The sequence below is a fragment of the Triticum aestivum genome, chromosome 3A (assembly GCF_018294505.1).
Source record: "Triticum aestivum cultivar Chinese Spring chromosome 3A, IWGSC CS RefSeq v2.1, whole genome shotgun sequence".
In the NCBI taxonomy this organism is placed as follows: domain Eukaryota; kingdom Viridiplantae; phylum Streptophyta; class Magnoliopsida; order Poales; family Poaceae; genus Triticum; species Triticum aestivum.
This window is the reverse complement of record NC_057800.1, coordinates 669,937,505-669,956,592: the sequence shown is the minus strand read 5'-3', so window position 1 is coordinate 669,956,592 and position 19,088 is coordinate 669,937,505.

Below are 19,088 nucleotides of genomic sequence, written 5' to 3'. Positions count from 1 at the left end.
CTATGGCATTTCTGATATTATATGTGGATGAGTTGATTGGAAATGATATAGAATTTCTGGATGGCATAAAGGGATATTTGAACAAGAGTTTTTCAATGAAAGACCTCGGTGAAGTTGCTTATATATTGGGCATCAAGATCTATAGAGATAGATCAAGACGCTTAATTGGACTTTCACAAAGCACATACCTTGACAAAGTTTTGAAGAAGTTCAAAATGGATCAGGCAAAGAAAGGGTTCTTACCTGTGTTACAAGGTGTGAAGTTGAGTAAGACTCAATGCCCAACCACTGTAGAAGATAGAGAGAAAATGAAAGATGTTCCCTATGCTTCAGCCATAGGCTCTATCATGTCTGGCGCTGTGTACCAGACTTGATGTGTGCCTTGCTATTAGTTTAGCAGGGAGGTACCAAAGTAATCCAGGAGTGGATCACTGGACAGCGGTCAAGAACATCCTGAAATACCTAAAAAGGACTAAGGATATGTTTCTCGTTTATGGAGGTGACAAAGAGCTCATCGTAAATGGTTACGTTGATGCAAGCTTTGACACTGATTCGGACGATTCTAAATCGCAAACCGGATACGTGTTTATATTGAACAATGGAGCTGTTGGTTGGAGCAGTTCAAAACAAAGCGTCGTGGCGCGATCTACATGTGAAGCGGAGTACATAGCTGCTTCGGAAGCAGCAAATGAAGGAGTCTGGATGAAGGAGTTCATATCCAACCTAGGTCTCATACCTAGTGCATCGGGTCCAATGAAAGTCTTTTGTGACAATATTGGTGCAATTGCCTTGGCACAGGAATCCAAATTTCACAAGAGAACCAAGCACATCAAGAGACGCTTCAACTCCATACGGGATCAAGTCCAGGTGGGAGACATAGAGATTTGCAAGATACATACGGATCTGAATGTTGCAGACCCATTGACTAAGCCTCTTCCACGAGTAAAACATGATCAGCACCAAGGCTCCATGGGTGTTAGAATCATTACTGTGTAATCTAGATTATTGACTCCAGTGCAAGTGGGAGACTGAAGGAAATATGACCTAGAGGCAATAATAAAGTTATTATTTATTTCCTTATATCATGATAAATGTTTATTATTCGTGCTAGAATTGTATTAACCGGAAACATGATACATGTGTGAATACATAGACAAACAGAGTGTCACTAGTATGCCTCTACTTGACTAGCTGGTTGATCAAAGATAGTTATGTTTCCTAGCCATAGACATGGGTTCTCATTTGATTAACGGGATCGCATCATTAGGAGAATGATGTGATTGACTTGACCCATTCCGTTAGCTTAGCACTTGATCGTTTAGTATGTTGCTATTGCTTTCTTCATGACTTATAAATGTTCCTATGACTATGAGATTATGCAACTCCCCTTTACCGGAGGAACACTTTGTGTGCTACCAAACGTCACAACGTAACTGGGTGGTTATAAAGGTGCTCTACAGGTGTCTCCGAAGGTACTTGTTGAGTTGGCGTATTTTGAGATTAGGATTTGTCACTCTGATTGTCAGAGAGGTATCTCTGGGCCCACTCGATAATGCACATCACTATAAGTGTCAGTGTCAAAACCGGCGGATCTCGGGTAGGGGGTCCCGAACTGTGCATCTAAGGCAGATGGTAACAGGAGGTAGGGGACACAATGTTTTACCCAGGTACGGGCCCTCTTGATGGAGGTAAAACCGTACGTCCTTCTTGATTTATTCTTGATAATATGAGTAGTACAAGAGTTGATCTACCACGACATTGGAGAGGCTAAACCCAAGAAGCTAGCCTATGGTATGATTGTATGTTGTCCTACGGACTAAACCCCTCTGGTTTATATAGACACCGGAGGAGGCTAGGGTTACACAAGGTCGGTTACAAAGGAGGAGATATGCATATCTGTATTGCCTAGCTTGCCTTCCACGCCAAGTAGAGTCCCATCCGAACACGGGACGAAGTCTTCAATCTCGTATCTTCATAGTCCAACAGTCCGGCCAAAGGATATAGTCCGGCTGTCCGGAGACCCCCTAATCCAGGACTCCCTCAGTAGCCCCTGAACCAGGCTTCAATGATGATGAGCCCGGCGTGCAGTGTTGTCTTCGGCATTGCAAGGCGGGTTCCTCTTCCGAATACACCACAGAAGAGTTTGAATACAAGGATAGTGTCCGACCCTGTAAAATAAGTTCCACAGAGAATAACATTTCCACAAATCTAATCTGCTGACACGTTTTGGCAGCATGACATCACGCCATGGCGCGGTAATTATTCGAACCATTTTTCTTTAACCAGCCCCGCACATAACGCGAGGAGGTTTCTTGACACGTATTGTCAAAGCATAGATCGTGTTCCCCTTATCAGGGGATTCTCATCAATACGGACATGGGTAACCCAACCGCGCCATCAATTACAGCGCTTGGGAGATAAGCGAGTTTTATCAGGCTAGTGGGGGCGCATAGTTTCGTCCGCCCTTATAAAGGGATAAGGTCTCACCTTTTTCTACCCACGCCTTCTTCCTCCTTGCTCATCCATTCTCGCGCACTCGAACTCCAACGCCCAAGTCCACGTCCTTCTCCTCAACTCTCTCCAAACATGTCCGGAGCGGGAGGCAAGTGGATGGCTTCCTCTGTCATGGAGGGACACATCAAAAAGCTACGTGGGGCCGGATACTTAGCCGCGGACATCGCGCACCGGCTGCCAGCCGCGGGGCAGATCATCCCTACCCCGGAACCTCATGAGAGGGTGGTTTTCCTCCCCCACTTCGTCCGCAGATTGGGGTTTCCCCTCCATCCATTCGTCCGCGGCCTCATGTTCTATTACGGGCTGGACTTTCATGATCTGGCCCCGAATTTCATCCTCAACATCTCGGCGTTCATCGTCGTGTGCGAGGCTTTCCTCTGCATCCGGCCCCACTTCGGCCTATGGCTGAAGACCTTCAATATCAAGCCGAAGGTGGTTGGCGACCAACAAGCGGAATGTGGCGGAGCCATGGTGGGCAAAATGCCCAACGTTATATGGCTCGAGGGCTCCTTCGTGGAGACCATAAAGGGGTGGCAATCGGGGTGGTTCTACATCACCGAGCCGCGCGACACCAACTGGGTGGCGGCCTCCGAGTTTCAATCCGGAATCCCCACACGGCTCACTTCCTGGAAGGAGAAGGGCCTATCCTGGGGTTCATCGGTGGAGCTGGACGGACTCCAGAAGTGTATCCGGAACATGACAAGCAAGAAACTTAAGCTTGTCAACATAGTCCAGGTCATGCTCTTCCGCCGGATCCTCCCATGTCAACAACGGGATTTCAACTTATGGGAGTTCGACCCGGCCCAGCACCAGACTCTAAGCGAGCTCTTCGACACGACGCATAAGGACGTCTGGAGGGTGCTGTTCAAGGGTGCCGAGGTCCCTCCTTCTCTTACCGAGGACCATGGGCTAAGCGCAAAGCGCCCTACGAATCCGGTAAGTTCTGTACATCTGGTAGGGTGTTTATTTCCCATAGCTTAACCATGTGCGGGGTCTGAGCTCCCATGCCTTTGACAGGACTGGGTGGAGACATTGGAGCAGATTAACTATCCGGCCCCTCTGCCCGAAGACCCCGCAGACGCTCTCCTGACGAAGATGCGGACTCCGGCTCCTTATGAGGTGCCGGAGAAGACCAAGAAGAAGGCCAAGGGAACCCGAAAGAGTTCCTGGCGCCAGGTGGTATCGGACTCATCGTCTGATACCTCCGAGGCACACTCCTCCCATGAAATCGAGGAGAAGGAAGATGAAGATTACCGCATAGACAGTAGCCCCTGATGCTTTGTTTGGTGTTCACAAAGAAAAGCCGAATAGAGGATCAAATAATATCTGCAGGAGTCTAATATAAGTATGTCTATATGTGTATGCAGGCTTCGCTGCTGACCTCTGCCGCACTGATTGCAGAGGTCGCCGCACTGAAGCAGGACCTTGAGGGGTCCGAGAAAGAGCTCGACCTTGCCAAGAGGCAGCTCGAGGAGAACAAAGGTAAGTAATTCCTTGTCTATATAAAAAACAAAATGTGGTTGTGAAATGACAGGATCATCATGAATTTGCTAGGGGCCACGACCGAAGTGGCGACCCTGAAGCAAGCGCTGTCGGAGGCCGAAAACAAAGCGGCCAAGGAGCACACCGAGCGGGAAAAATAGGAGTCACGGGTCGGCGAGGTGCAGCAAGAGCTCCAGGCTCTCGTGCAGAAGCACGAGGCTTTGGAGCTTGACTCGAAGACGCGAGAGTCCGAGCTTGCCGTGGCCCTCGAGAACATAAAGCATGCCAAGGCTGAAGCCCAAAAGGCCCTCCAGGAAATTGAGGCGATGAGGAAGATAGCGGCGGGTAAGGCATTCAATATGCAAAGCAAGCATGTGAAAGTAAATTACTTGTTACTTACCCGAGTCCGGAGCTCTCCAGGAGCATTCGCAGATTTTCCCCGCAGCGTGTCGGATGCCGCAAAATATTACCAGGCCAAGGAGGGAAGCTCGACGGAGAAGTTGTTCTGGTCTTAGTATACTGGGACCGAACACCCGATGCCTATGAGCGACCAGCTGAAGCAACTGGTCGAGTTGCGCAAGGCGGCCGAACAGGCCATGAAGGGCTTTATAGTCCGGATGTGGCCTGGCGACTCCCTTCCCAACAGCTACTTCGGCCTGGTGAGGCGGCTTGTGGATGCCTACCCACGGCAGGAAGTCATCAAGCGGTCTGTTTGTATCGAAGGTGCCCGCCGGGCTTTTGCCCGTGCAAAGCTGTACTAGGCCAAGATGGACGCTGAGAAGCTGGTGAAGGAGGGGCCGCCGCAGGGCAAGGAGCATCGCCACCCCGAAATGTATTATGAGGGTGTCCTGAAGGGTGCCCGTTTTGTGGCGGACGAGTGTGCGAAGGATGTAATTTTTGAATGAACTCGCTCGTGTGATCCTGTATTATGAAAACTTATTCATATGCGCTATGCAACGCTTGTTTGAATTTAAAATATTACCTTCTGTGCGGTTGTTTATCAAATCTGAGAGATGGCCAGTCGTCGGCTTCTGCCCCCATGCCACGAGTGTTGGGGTGTTCGGGATAAACCTGAGCACTCTTTTTCCCATTTTTGGGTCCTTCGAGGGAGGTGCTCAGCACAACGAACAAGGCAATCGGACTATAATGCTTTATCACTCTCACTTAGCCATAGAAGTCTACAATTTTAAATTTTGGGAAGCCCCTAGTATTCGGAAGGCCGAATTCGGGGCGCTATACACGCCTTATGCCGGACAAAGCCGACTCCTCGCTCTAAGCGGCATAAGTCTTTAGGGACTCAAGACCTCTCGAACAGTGACCAGCTCTCTCCTTATCATGACAGTCAGTTTTAGCTTTCTCTACTGAGGTGCTTAGCCCAGCTGAACCGGGGCACAATCACAGTAGTTCTCCCAGTGCTACCTTAGCTGATATAGCAGAACGTAAGGTACCAAAACATGGGAGCTGGGCAAACCCAACTATTGACCCAAGACATGATTCGGAGCTGATGCATATAATGCTATAAGTTCGGGGTGCCGCACTGTCGAAAGTGTTTGGACTTCTCACGCCGTATTATGGGGTATGCTTAAGCCCATGGCGTATTGGCTGTACCAGAGTGTACTGGTGCTGAATGTCATGAATGAACATATATATATATATATATATATAAAGAAGAATAGAGAATGCGGTAATAGTCTAGTGCTATGCATTGTTTATTCAAAAAGGTGCGTCGAAGCAGAATGATACAAGTAGTGCGATAAGCAAAAAGTAGGGCTATTTGACATGTCCCTTCCAAGGGCAAGCTGAGGAAAGGTATTTAAAGCAAGTATTTCACTCGTTATCAGAGACCACCTGGGAGTTCCGTGGTGCGACGTAGCTTTCTGCCTCCTTGGTTGTTGCATCGTGTGTCCGCAACCGTACTGTCGGATAGGGCTTCCAGAGATTAAAGTCCTGAAAGAGAGAAAAATAACAAAGCGGGAAGCCCCTAGTGCGGTTGAGCCGCGTCTTGGGGCGTGCCGTAGTCGTGCCCCCCTCCCCACCTGTGCCCATGGTATTTTCAATGTGTAATTATGTACACGTGGCACGGATTTCACCGTTTGGTTGGAACTGGGGTGGGGGCCGCATTGCTATGCGAGCTCGGAACGTGATAGATGGTCTTGTTGCCGATTACTCCGAGCGCGCTTGAAGGTGTCCGGGTCCTTAATCGCTGAACTGGTGGATTGCCTTAAGAGGCTACTTTGCGCTTCTGCTGCGAGGGCCGCAGTGTGCTCCTCCGTGCGGAGAAAGCGCTCTATGTTTCCATTGACTGTGATGACCCCCCGAGGTCCTGGCATCTTGAGCTTGAGGTATGCATAATCTGGTACCGCATTGAATCTCGTAAATGCGGTTCGCCCGAGCAGTGCATGATACCCACTGCGGAACGGGACTATATCAAAGATTAACTCCTCGCTTCAGAAGTTATCCGGGGATCCGAAGACCACTTCCAGTGTGACTGAGCCTGTGAAGTGGGCCTCTACACCTGGTATGACGCCTTTAAAGGTCGTTTTTGTGGGTTTGAACCTTGAGGGGTCTATACCCATTTTGCGCACTGTGTCCTGATAAAGCAGGTTCAGGTTGCTGCCGCCGTCCATAAGGACTCGAGTGAGGTGAAATCCGTCGATGATTGGGTCTAGGACCAGTGCGGCGAATCCGCCATGACGGATACTAGTGGGATGGTCCCTGCAATCGAAGGTGATCGGACAGGAGGACCATGGGTTGAACTTTGGGGCGACTGGCTCCAACGCATATACGTCCCTTAGCGCACGCTTCCGCTCCCTCTTGGGGATGTGGGTTGCGTATATCATGTTCACCGTCCGCACTTGTGGGGGGAACCTCTTCTGTCCTCCGGTGTTCAGCTGCTGGGGCTCCTCCTCATCATCGCTATGTGACCCCTTGTCTTTGTTTTCCGCATTTAACTTGTCGGCATGCTTGAACACCCAACAATCCCTGTTGGTGTGGTTGGCTGGCTTGTCGGGGGTGCCGTGTATTTGACATGAGCGATCGAGTATACGGTCCAAACTGGATGGGCCCGGAGTGCTTCTTTTGAATGGCTTTTTCCGCTGACCGGGTTTAGAGCCTTTGAATCTGGCATTGACTGCCGTATCCTCGGTATTGTCACTGTTAATGCGGCGCTTGTATTTGTTGCGAAGTGACCTGCCATTGCCATCCTTGGTATCTGAAGTACCATGGTTCTTTGATATGTTATTGCTGCGAGCCAGCCAGCTGTCTTCTCCCACGCAAAAGCGGGTCATGAGTGTTGCCACAGATTTTGGCTTTTCCTGGCCGAGGTGTCGGGCGAGCCACTCGTCGCGGATGTTGTGCTTAAAAGCTGCTAGGGCCTCTGCATCCGTACAGTCGACGGTTTGATTTTTCTTTGTCAGGAACCGTGTCCAGAATTGCCTGGACGATTCCTCTGGCTGCTGAATTATGTGGCTCAAGTCATCGGCATCTGGTGGTCGCACATAAGTGCCCTGGAAGTTGTCGAGGAATGCGGCTTCCAGATCTTCCCAACAGCCAATGGACTCTGCTGGCAGGCTGTTGAGCCAATGTCGAGCTGGTCCTTTGAGTTTGGGTGGGAGGTATTTGATGGCGTGTAGATCGTCACCGCGGGCCATGTGGATGTGCAGGAGGAAGTCCTCGATCCATACCGCAGGATCTGTTGTGCCGTCGTATGATTCTATATTTACGGGTTTGAAACCCTCTGGGATTTGGTGATCCATTACTTCGTCTATGAAGCATAGGGGGTGTGCGGCGCCTCTGTACTGGGCTATGTCGCGACGCAACTCAAATGAGTCTTGTCCGTTGTGTTCGGCCCGGTCAGATTTACTTTTACTATATCCGACATGACGGTTGTCGTCCCGCGTGGTGGCGTGCCCTCATGATCCGTAGATCAATCTTGCGTGTTTTGCTTTGTCCTCCAATGCGTCTCGCAGGTCTAGCGTGTTTCCCCATGCCTTGTCATTTTTATTTGAGTGGCGTCGGGGTGTGGGCTGAGTTTTTGGCTGAAATGTCTCTCTGTCGCGGCCACGAGGTGGCCGGTCAGCCACATCATATGCTAGAGATGTAGGTTTGAATGCTTCCTCCTCCAGTCGGGGTAGCGACCTACGCTTTGGGTAACTCTTGGAGGGGCATTCGAGTTCATATTCCTCGGCCGCAAGGACTTCAGTCCATCTGTCAGCTAGCAAATCTTGATCAGCTTGAAGCTGCTGCTGCTTTTTCTTAAGACTATTTGTCGTGGCTATAAGCCGGTGCTAGAAGCGCTCTTGTTCGACGGGATCCTCAGGCACGACAAATTTGTCATCGTCGAGGCTTGCCTCGTCTTCGGAGGGAGGCATATAATTATCATCCTCCGCCTCTCCATCTGCCACTCTCTCGGGAGGGCTGGCTTCTCCATCCTCCTGCTTTAAATCTTGCCGGAGGGGATTATTATCGTCTTCGGCACTGTCCGGAGTGTTATTATCTCCTGTGCCGGTGTCACCGCTTTTGCTTTGGCGAGACTTAGAGCGGCGCCGCTGACGTCGGCGCTTGGGTTGCTTCTTGGAGGGGTCATCCCCAGCTGTCTCGTCGCCATTGCCTTCTTTGGGTGTGTCCACCATGTATATATCATATGATGAGGTGGATGTCCAGTGCCCTGTGGGCAGTGGTTCCTCTTCGTCTCCCACATCGTTGTCCATACTGTTGATGTCTTCGGAGTCGAAGTCAAGCATGTCGGTCAAATTGTCGACAGTGGCTACTAAGTGGGTGGTGGGTGGACGGCAAATTTCTTCGTCATCCGCATCCCAATCCTGCCGAACATAGTTCGGCCAGGACTCTCCTGATAGGGAGAGAGACCTTAATGAGTTCAGTATGTCGCCGAAAGGCGAGTGCTGAATGATATCCGTGGAGGTGAACTCCATGATCGGCGCCCAGTCGGATTTGACAGGCACGGGCGCAGGCGGTTCGGAGTTCGTGGCAGGGGAAGAATCCGGTAGTTCGGCGTCACGGCTCCCGTGAAGGGTAAGGTCGATCCTCCACTCGATCGCCGCTGAGAATACGGCCTCTGTGGCGGGGTCTATCCACCCGTCCATGAATGGCGTAATTGGCTCCGAATTGAGGGTCGGAGCGGTTCCCGGTGCGGTCTCCTGAACACTGTCCGATGGTAGAGCTAAATCATGCTCATCGTGACCGTGCGGCACACTCGGCAGGGGCTCGAATCCATCGAAGATCAAGTCTCCGCGGATGTCGGCAGTGTAGTTTAAGCTTCCAAACCTGACCTGGTGGCCAGGGGCATAACTCTCGATCTGCTCCAGATGGCCAAGTGAGTTGGCCCGCAGTCCGAAGCCGCCGAATACAAAGATCTGTCCGGGAAGAAAAGTCTCACCCTGGACATCATCGCTATCGATGATCAAAGGAGCCACCAAGCCTAACGGCGACGACACAGAGAAACTCTCAATGAAAGCACCAATGTCGGTGTAAAAACCGGCGGATCTCGAGTAGGGGTCCCGAACTGTGCGTCTAAGGCGGATGGTAATAGGAGGCAGGGGACACGATGTTTTACCCAGGTTCGGGCCCTCTTGATGGAGGTAAAACCCTACATCCTGCTTGATTTATTCTTGATAATATGAGTAGTACAAGAGTTGATCTACCACGAGATCGGAGAGGCTAAACCCTAGAAGCTAGCCTATTGTATGATTGTATGTTGTCCTACGGACTAAAACCCTCCAGTTTATATAGACACCGGAGGAGGCTAGGGTTATACAAGGTCGGTTACAAAGGAGGAGATATGCATATCTGTATTGCCTAGCTTGCCTTCCATGCCAAGTAGAGTCCCATCCGGACACGGGACGAAGTCTTCAATCTCATATCTTCATAGTCCAATAGTCCGGCCAAAGGATATAGTCCGGCTCTCCGGGGACCCCCTAATCCAGGACTCCCTCAATAAGCCTTGCAAGCATTGTAACTAATGAGTTAGTTGCGGGATGATGTGTTACAGAATGATAAAGAGACTTGCCGGTAATGAGATTGAACTAGGTATTGAGATACCGACGATCGAATCTCGGGCAAGTAACATACCGATGACAAAGGGAACAACATATGTTGTTATGCGGTTTGACCGATAAAGATCTTCGTAGAATATGTGGGAGCCAATATGAGCATCCAGGTTCCGCTATTGGTTATTCACCGGAGACGTGTCTCGGTCATGTCTACATAGTTATCGAACCCGTAGGGTCCGCACGCTTAAAGTTTGGTGATGATCGGTATTATGAGTTTTTGTGTACCGAAGGTAGTTTGGAGTCCCGGATATGATCACGGACATGACGAGGAGTCTCAAAATGGTCGAGACTTAAAGATCGATATATTGGACGACTATTTTGGACACCGGAAGGGTTCCGGAAGGTTTCGGGCATATACCGGAGTACCGGGGGGTTACCCGAACCCCGCGGGGAGTTAATTGGGCCACATGGGCCTTAGTGGGAGAAGAGGAGGGGCGGCCAAGAGCAGCCGCACGGCCCCTCCCCCTCTAGTCTGAATTGGACAAGGAGGGGGGCACCCCCTTTCCTTCTCCTCCTCTCTCCCTTCCTTCTCCCCTCCTACTCTAACTAGGAAAAGAGGGAATCCTACTCCCGGTGGGAGTAGGACTCCTCCCTTGGCGCGCCCTCCTCCTGGTCGGCAGCCTCCCCCTAGCTCCTTTATATATGGGGGCGGGGGCACCTCCAGACACAAGTTGATCAGTTGATCTCTCCCAACCGTGTGTGGTGCCCCCCTCCACCATAATCCACCTCGGTCATATTGTAGCGGTGCTTAGGCGAAGCCCTGCGTCGGTAGCAACATCATCACCGTCATCACGCCGTCGTGCTGACGAAACTCTCCTATGAAGCTTTGCTGGATCGGAGCTCGCGAGACGTCATCGAGGTGAACGTGTGCTGAACTCGGAGGTGTCGTATGTTCGATACTTGGATCGGTCGGTTATGTGGGGTCTACATCCGTGGCCATGCGCGCCCGCCCGCAAAGGCGTTTTTCCACGAACTGCAAACACATTTTGCGGGCCGGACGAATGCGGGGTCTGCTACATGTGGTTTGGAAGATATAGCTTTTTCAAAATTTGAAAACCGAAACAAATGCATGTGTGATCTGTTTTTTATCACACGTGTCGGAATTCAGATCTGACTTCACCGTTGGATTCTTCGCAGTGAGATCTTTAAAGCTAGATCCCACATGGATATGTTTCGATGAAAAAATTTTGATGCCAACTTTGATGCTATATGGTGCAACTTCAGTACTGCATTGTGCAACTTTAGTACTACATGGTGCAACTTTTTTCAAAACCAATTTTTGGAGATGCATGATCTAACTTCATATGAGGTTGCAACCTAGCAACCATGACAACTTGATGTGCAACTAGTCTACTGCTCCAACCAATTATCTGATATTGGATGTGCAACCATTGTCCCTACTCGTGGATGTGTAGTTTTTTTAGTTGACACACCCTGCCCTATCTCCCCTACCAGCGATATGTGCAACTTAGTTTGTTGTTAGAGCCAACTGTCTATTACTCGATGTGCAACTCCTTCCCCTCCCTACTTGTGGATATGCAGTTTTAATTGGCGGGGGCAACAAACGGAGTTGCACAAAGTCTGCTAGGCAGTTGGCCGGAGCAACATATGAAGTTGTACATCTCACAGGCAGGGACAGTTGGATGGTGAAAATTTCACATTCACGAGGGGTAGTGAAAAGTCATATATTCATGAGGGTAGTGAAAAGTTGCATATAAACAGGACGCTAAATTAAGTTGCACATTGTACTAAAGGGGTGGTTTGGACTGGGTGCTAGTAGGAAAATTACACATCCATGGGGTATGAGGGAAAGTTGCACATCACTCGTAAAATAGTTGGTCGTGGCAGTATCTGAAGTTGCACATCCACCGCTAGACAGTTGGCCGATGTAGCAAACAATGAAACACAACCATAGGGAGGGGGAAAGTTGCACATCAACTACTAGGCAGTTGGCGTGCACAACACATGAATTCGCACATCTCACTAGAGAAGGAGGTAGTTTGGGGGTGGAGGCGCACACCAGTGAAAACTACACATCGACGGGTAGGCGAAAAGTTGCACATCCACTATCACGTAGTTGCACATCGACTACTAGGAAGTTGCACAAAACGGAGACTAAATTGCACAATTTTTTTAACGAAACATACCCATGCAGGATCTAATTCCGAAGAGTGCGTCGTGAGAGTTTCAACGGTGAAATCAGATCTTAATTTCAACGTGACGTTTGAAAGTTATGGGTACTGAATAAATTTTGAGGTACCGGGCATTCAATGCAAGCGCATGTTATGTAGCCAACTTAGTATCACCGTGTGTGCAACTTCTCAATAGTCATATCCAACTGAGAACAATTATATGTGCAACTACAGCTACCATCACAGCATCAAAAATCACCAGGAAGATAGACACTAACAAGAACTTTGAGTGTCTCCTCGATGGTAAAAATCCCTACATTCCTCCAATTATTATTGTTGAATGATCGTTCATGTTTCCTCAACAAATAAGAGAATTAGATAACATATTGGGACGCGTCTAGCGAGCAGCCTTGTGCTCGCTAGCACTCCTCGGCAGCCGATCGTATTAGGAAAATTAGTGTCCCATGTCCTAATTAGGAAAGTCTGCATTCTGTGTCCCTCCACCTGGTCCCCACACGATACAAAAATCCAGCGCATGCACCTTCTTTTCTCTCCTTCACACTGGCCCCGCTTCTTTCCCATGTGCTCTACATTAGTAAAGCAAAAAAGCAATTAATGCATTCCAAAAAATTCAAAAAACTATAACTTTCGAACCACATGTCGAAATTAAGATTTGTTTTCATCGTTGGAACCTTTGCGATGAGATCTTTAAAACTAGACCTCATTTATATATGTTTTGATGAACTTTTTTCATTGCCAACTGGTTGTACTACATGATGAAACTTATATACCATGGGATGCAACTTTTTTAAACCAACTTTCGTGATACCACAACCAACTATAATATTGCATGAATACAATTTTAGTGCTACATGGACAAACTTCACCACATGAACAACTTGATCTGTTGTCCCATCCACCTACCTAGCAGACGATGTGAAACTTTGTGTGCTGCTCGGCCAACTATCTAGTAGTTGATGTGCAACATTTTCCCTACCTTGTGGATATGCATTTTCACCTCCCAAATTATCCATGTCAGTGAGATGTGCAACTTCATCTATTGTCCGCGCCAACTGATTAACAAATGAAGTGTAACTTTATCTACTGCCCCTCCACCTACCTAGCAGCCGATGTGCAACTCCATCTTCTCCCCGCCAAATGAGTTGTAGTCGATGTGAAACTACTCCCTTACCACGGTGCATTTTTCACCACTCCTACTTATCCTTGCCAGTGAGATGTGCATCTTCATTTGTTGTCCGTGCCAACTCACTAACTAACGATGTGCAACTTCATTTGTTGTCCGCGCCAACTGACTAACCAACGATGTGCAACTTCATCTGTTGTCCGTGCCAACCGACTAACAAACGGCGTGCAACTCTTGTAGCTCGTGCATGATCAAGTATGCCCACGAGAGTGTGCAACTCCACTGCCGTGCATGTGCGACTAAGCTGACAAGAGTGTGCAACTCCGCGGCCGCGAGTGCGCACCTCCACAACCATGTGTAGGAAACTATGCTGCCAAGAGTGTGCAATGTTACGACCGTGCGTGTGCGATTATGTGGACGAGAGTGTGCGACTCCACGATCAGGCGTGTGCAACTCTACGGTCGCACATGTTCGACTATGCTGACGAGAGTGCAACTCCACGGCTGTGCGTGAGCTATTCCGTCAATGAGAATGTGCAGCTTTGTAAGTCCAAACTAGCCCTGGTCGGCATAGTTGGGTGGGGTGCCATATGTGAAAACTGCAGGTCGTGGAAGTTACACATTCACTGTCAGGTAGCCGTACATCGACCAACAGACAGTTGCACCTAACAGGGTCTAAATTGCACACACACAAAATTATCCGTATTTTCATGTGCAACTCCTACAGCTACATCGACCAACTATCTGACGGTCGATGTACAACTTCAAAAACATGATTGTGCAACTTTTCTTATAATCTTCAGAAAAATATGAGATGATAAACATCGCATGCGTCACGAGTGATCTAGTGGTTCTTAGAAAAATTCAGCAACGTGGGTCTCCACAAAAGCACCATTTTCAGCAAAAAAAAATAACACTCTTAGAATAACAGCAGCACATACGTGCACGTAGGCAGTAGCTCCAGGAAGCAAAAGAAAGCAACGGCAAACTCCATTACGTGCTCATTTTGCTAAATTCCCACAAACAAACGCAAGTAGCGGCCACACAATAAGCAACCCAAGCAGCAGCGGCAAATTCCCCTGCCCACCATCGTCTTCGTGTTGCTCTAGATCGACGACAAGGTCCCTTCCCCCCTTTTGCGTCTGTGCTTCCTTCTTCTCTGGCTGCTCCAGCTAGATCCAAACTCGTGCTTCCTCCTCTCCCAGCCGCTGCAGCCATGCCCCGACCTCATGGCGACCACTCCTCCCTTCTTCCTCCTTTGTAGGTGGTGTAGGAGCACCGGGCGGCGGCGCAGGGCTCGCCGGCATCGGGAAGGCGTCCAGGCAGCGGAGCTCCACATGAAGAAGTGAGACGGGTGGATCCGGCACACGTAGCTGCTCGGATACGTCCGTCTTCGCGCACGCGACTGCGTTTGAGGCTGTTCGGATGGATTCAGAGATGGATTTCATGGAGGGTGGGTTCTGGGGAGAGCGGCGGCGGTGGAGTGGTGCGGGGATGCAGAGAGGACGAGAGGGACATAGAGGAACTCGACAAAAAGCACCTGACTCTCGTGGGTCGTAGGATGCGCATGAAATGAGTGGTCAAGCCATGGCCGCTCGGTTCGACTGAATGGTGCGCGTGCACTTTTAAGGACGCGTCTAGGGAGCATTCGGGTGCTCCCTAGAGTTTGCTGGCAGCCATCCAAATATAGTAAGTTTCTGTCCCTGTTTCCAGGATAGGAAAGCCCCTGGTCCCGCCTCCCGATTCCCCCGTCCAACCATCAAGCCGACGTACTCACCTGGTCCATCCCTTCGCCCGGTCCCTCCCCCACCACTGGACGTCTGCTTTTGTCCTCACCTAACCCCCAGGCACATCTTCTTCTCTCCCAAGCCAAAAAGGACAGCATGCCCCTTCCCCTCGCCACTTCCAGATCCAGAAAACCTTCACAACCCTCCAATGGCTGCTCCATTAGCGTTTCTTCTCTAGGCAAATCAAGGGGCCCCGTTCCAGATTGCCTTGCAAAAGGCAAAAAAATCAAAGGAAAAAGGTCAGATTTAGCTCACTTCCAGATCCCTCCTCTTTCCCCATGATTTGTACAAGGCTGCACTTATGCAAAAAATTGTGTAAAAAAGATGTGATGTTAAGCATGTCTAGTCTGATGTTTAGGCAAGTTTCAGCACCCTAAGTGATAGTTCTTGCCAATTTTCAAATTCTGTTTGCAAATCTGTTGCATATGAACACATTGTAATCTGTACGCAAGTGCTGGTAGTATTGTTGGGGACAAAATATCATGCCTTAAGCAAAAAAACGGCTGAGCAAAAACAGTACTTCTAAGAGGATGAAAAACAGTGCTATCATGATGATGATCTATTTCCAATGTGTTCCAGTTCTGTTAACTGCTTATGAAAATGATCTTGGAAAATTAGACATTCTGTTTGAGCAAAAATAGTGCTATCATGAGGCAACTAAGTATAGGATATGCACACAACTTTGGAAACTTATGACATGGCAAAAACATTAACACTTTTGAAACTAATAAGACGATGAACATTGACATCACTATGGAAAAAGGCAAAAAACAAGCCTTTTCCCCTAGCAGATCTTTTGGGTGCATATGGACCAAAAACAAATGGCTGATTGGAGCAACTTGCATTATAGGATTAAGCAAAAATCATAATGATGTCCAGGCAACTCTTCAAGAAGCTAGAAAAAGATTCCTCTTGGTCATTTGTTTCCATTATTACTTGGTTCAATAGTGAAAAAACATAAGAAGAATAAATGTAAAATTGCAGCTAAAAAACAAGAGACAGTTGCATAGTACAATTTACCTTTGTTATAGCATATCCTTCACCATGATCCAAAAAATGTTGGAAAGTTGCCAAGATACAGTTGAAATTTATTAGTATTTCATCCTGCAAAAGAAGGAAAAAAAATAAGAAAAGCCATATACCAACAACTATCTCAGCTGTGAAAACGTTACTTCAAAACATACTGAGCATATCCACAACACACAAGCTTGCTGCTATAAGATGAAACCTAAAACGGTCAACTTAAGTTTTTTTCTGACACAAAACATAGGTACTGAAAATATAGTCTGAATATAAAAGAGCGATCATGCCCATTACTGCTAACTTAAGTTTTTCCTAACACAAAACATGCTCTATTCTCTCCGATTTGGGAGTGAATTCCATTCTGAACACACTTCGAAGTAGCACTTCTATGGCAGGAGGCTTGCTTCCCCAAGTGAATGTTGCCTGTGTTTAAGAAAAACAAATAAGAAAATATATTATGATACACACAAAAAACAAGCCTGTGTTATATGTACAACATGATTCATTAGTACAAAAAAATCATGGATTTCCTGAATAATATATTGCCTGACATATATAGTTTGTTTCTATAGTTTGTTTCTATCGTTTGCAAGCAAGTTGGACGCACACCTACTTAGTTCTTTTGTTGAGCTTTCATATACTTATAGCTCTAGTGCATCCGTTGCATGGCAATCCCTACTCACTCACATTGATATCTATTGATGGGCATCTCCATAGCCCGTTGATACGCCTAGTTGATGTGAGACTATCTTCTCCTTTTTGTCTTCTCCACAACCACCATTCTATTCCACCATAGTGCTATATCCATGGCTCACGCTCATATATTGCGTGAAGATTGAAAAAGTTTGAGAACATCAAAAGTATGAAACAATTGCTTGGCTTGTCATCAGGGTTGTGCATGATTTAAATATTTTGTGTGGTGAAGATAGAGCATAGCGAGACTATATGATTTTGTAGGGATAACTTTCTTTGGCCATGTTATTTTGAGAAGACATAATTGCTTAGTTAGTATGCTTGAAGTATTATTATTTTTATGTCAATATTAAACTTTTATCTTGAATCTTTTGGATCTGAACATTCATGCCACAATAAAGAAAAATTATATTGAGAAATATGTTAGAAAGCATTCCACATCAAAAATTCTTCTTTTATCATTTACCTACTCAAGGACGAGCATGAATTAAGCTTGGGGATGCTTGATACGTCTCCAACGTATCTATAATTTTTGATTGCTCCATGCTATTATATTATCTATTTTGGATGTCAATGGGCTTTATTTTACACTCTTATATCATTTTTGGGACTAACCTACTTAGCGGAGGCCCAACCTAAATTGCTGTTTTTTTGCCTATTTTAGGGTTTCAAAGAAAAGGAATATCAAACGGAGTCCAAACGGAATGAAACCTTCGGGAACGTGATTTTCTCAACAAACGTGACCTAGGAGACTTGGAGTGTGCGTCAAGAAATAACGGAGGAAGCCACGAGGCAGGGGGCACGCCTACCCCCTGGGCGCGCCCTCCACCCACGTGGGCCCTCCGTTGCTCCACCGACGTACTTCTTCCTCCTATATATATCCACGTACCCCCAAACATCCAGGAGCATTATGAAAACCTAATTCCACCGCCGCAACCTTTTGTACTCAAGAGATCCCATCTTGGGGCCTTTTCCGGAGCTCCGCCGGAGGGGGCATTGATCACGGAGGGCCTCTACATCAACTCCATGGCCTCTCCGATGATGTGTGAGTAGTTTACTTCAGACCTACGGGTCCATAGTTATTAGCTAGATGGCTTCTTCTCTCTCTTTGGATCTCAATACAAAGTTCTCCTCGATCTTCTTGGAGATCTATTCGATGTAATCTTCTTTTGCGGTGTGTTTGTCGAGATCCGATGAATTGTGGGTTTATGATCCAGATTATCTATGAACAATATTTGATTCTTCTCTGAATTCTTTTATGTATGATTGGTTTATATTTAAAAGTCTCCTTGAATTATCAGTTTGGCTTGGCCTACTAGATTGATCTTTCTTGCAACGGGAGAAGTGCTTAGCTTTGGGTTCAATCTTGCGGTGTCCTTTCCCAGTGACAGCAGGGGCAGCAAGGCACATATTGTATTGTTGCCATTGAGGATAACAAGATGGGGTTTTCATCATATGCATGCTGGATAGCGGTCGATGTGTGGAGTAATAGTAGTAGATGCATCGTTTCGGTCTACTTGTCGCGGACGTGATGTCTATATACATGATCATACCTAGATATTCTCATAACTATGCTCAATTCTATCAGTTGCTCGACAGTAATTCGTTTACCCACCGTAATACTTATGCTCTTGAGAGAAGCCACTAGTGAAACCTATGGCCCCCAGGTCTATCTTCCATCATATTAATCTTCCAACACCTAGTTATTTCCTTTGCCGTATATTTTACTTTGCATCTTTATTTCTCTTTATCATAAAAATACCAAAAATATTATCTTATCATATCTATCAGATCTCACTCTCGTAAGTGACGGTGAAGGGCTTGACAACCCCTTTATCGCGTTGGTTGCGAGGTTCTTATTTGTTTGTGTAGGTGCGTGGGACTTGAGCGTGATCTCCTACTGGATTGATACGTTGGTTCTCAAAAACTGAGGGAAATACTTATGCTACTTTGCTGCATCACCCTTTCCTCTTCAAGGGAAAACCAACGCAGTGCTCAAGAGGTAGCAATGTATGTCTTGCATGTGCTTATCTATGGTGACAATGGGATATCACATGATCCACTTGATGTATGTTTTGGTGATCAACTTGCGAGTTCCGTGACCTCGTGAACTTATGAATAAGGGTTGGCACACGTTTTCATCTTGGCTCTCCAGTAGAAACTTTGGGGCACTCTTTGAAGTTCTTTGTGTTGGTTGAATAGATGAATCTGAGATTGTGTGATGCATATCGTATAATCATACCCAC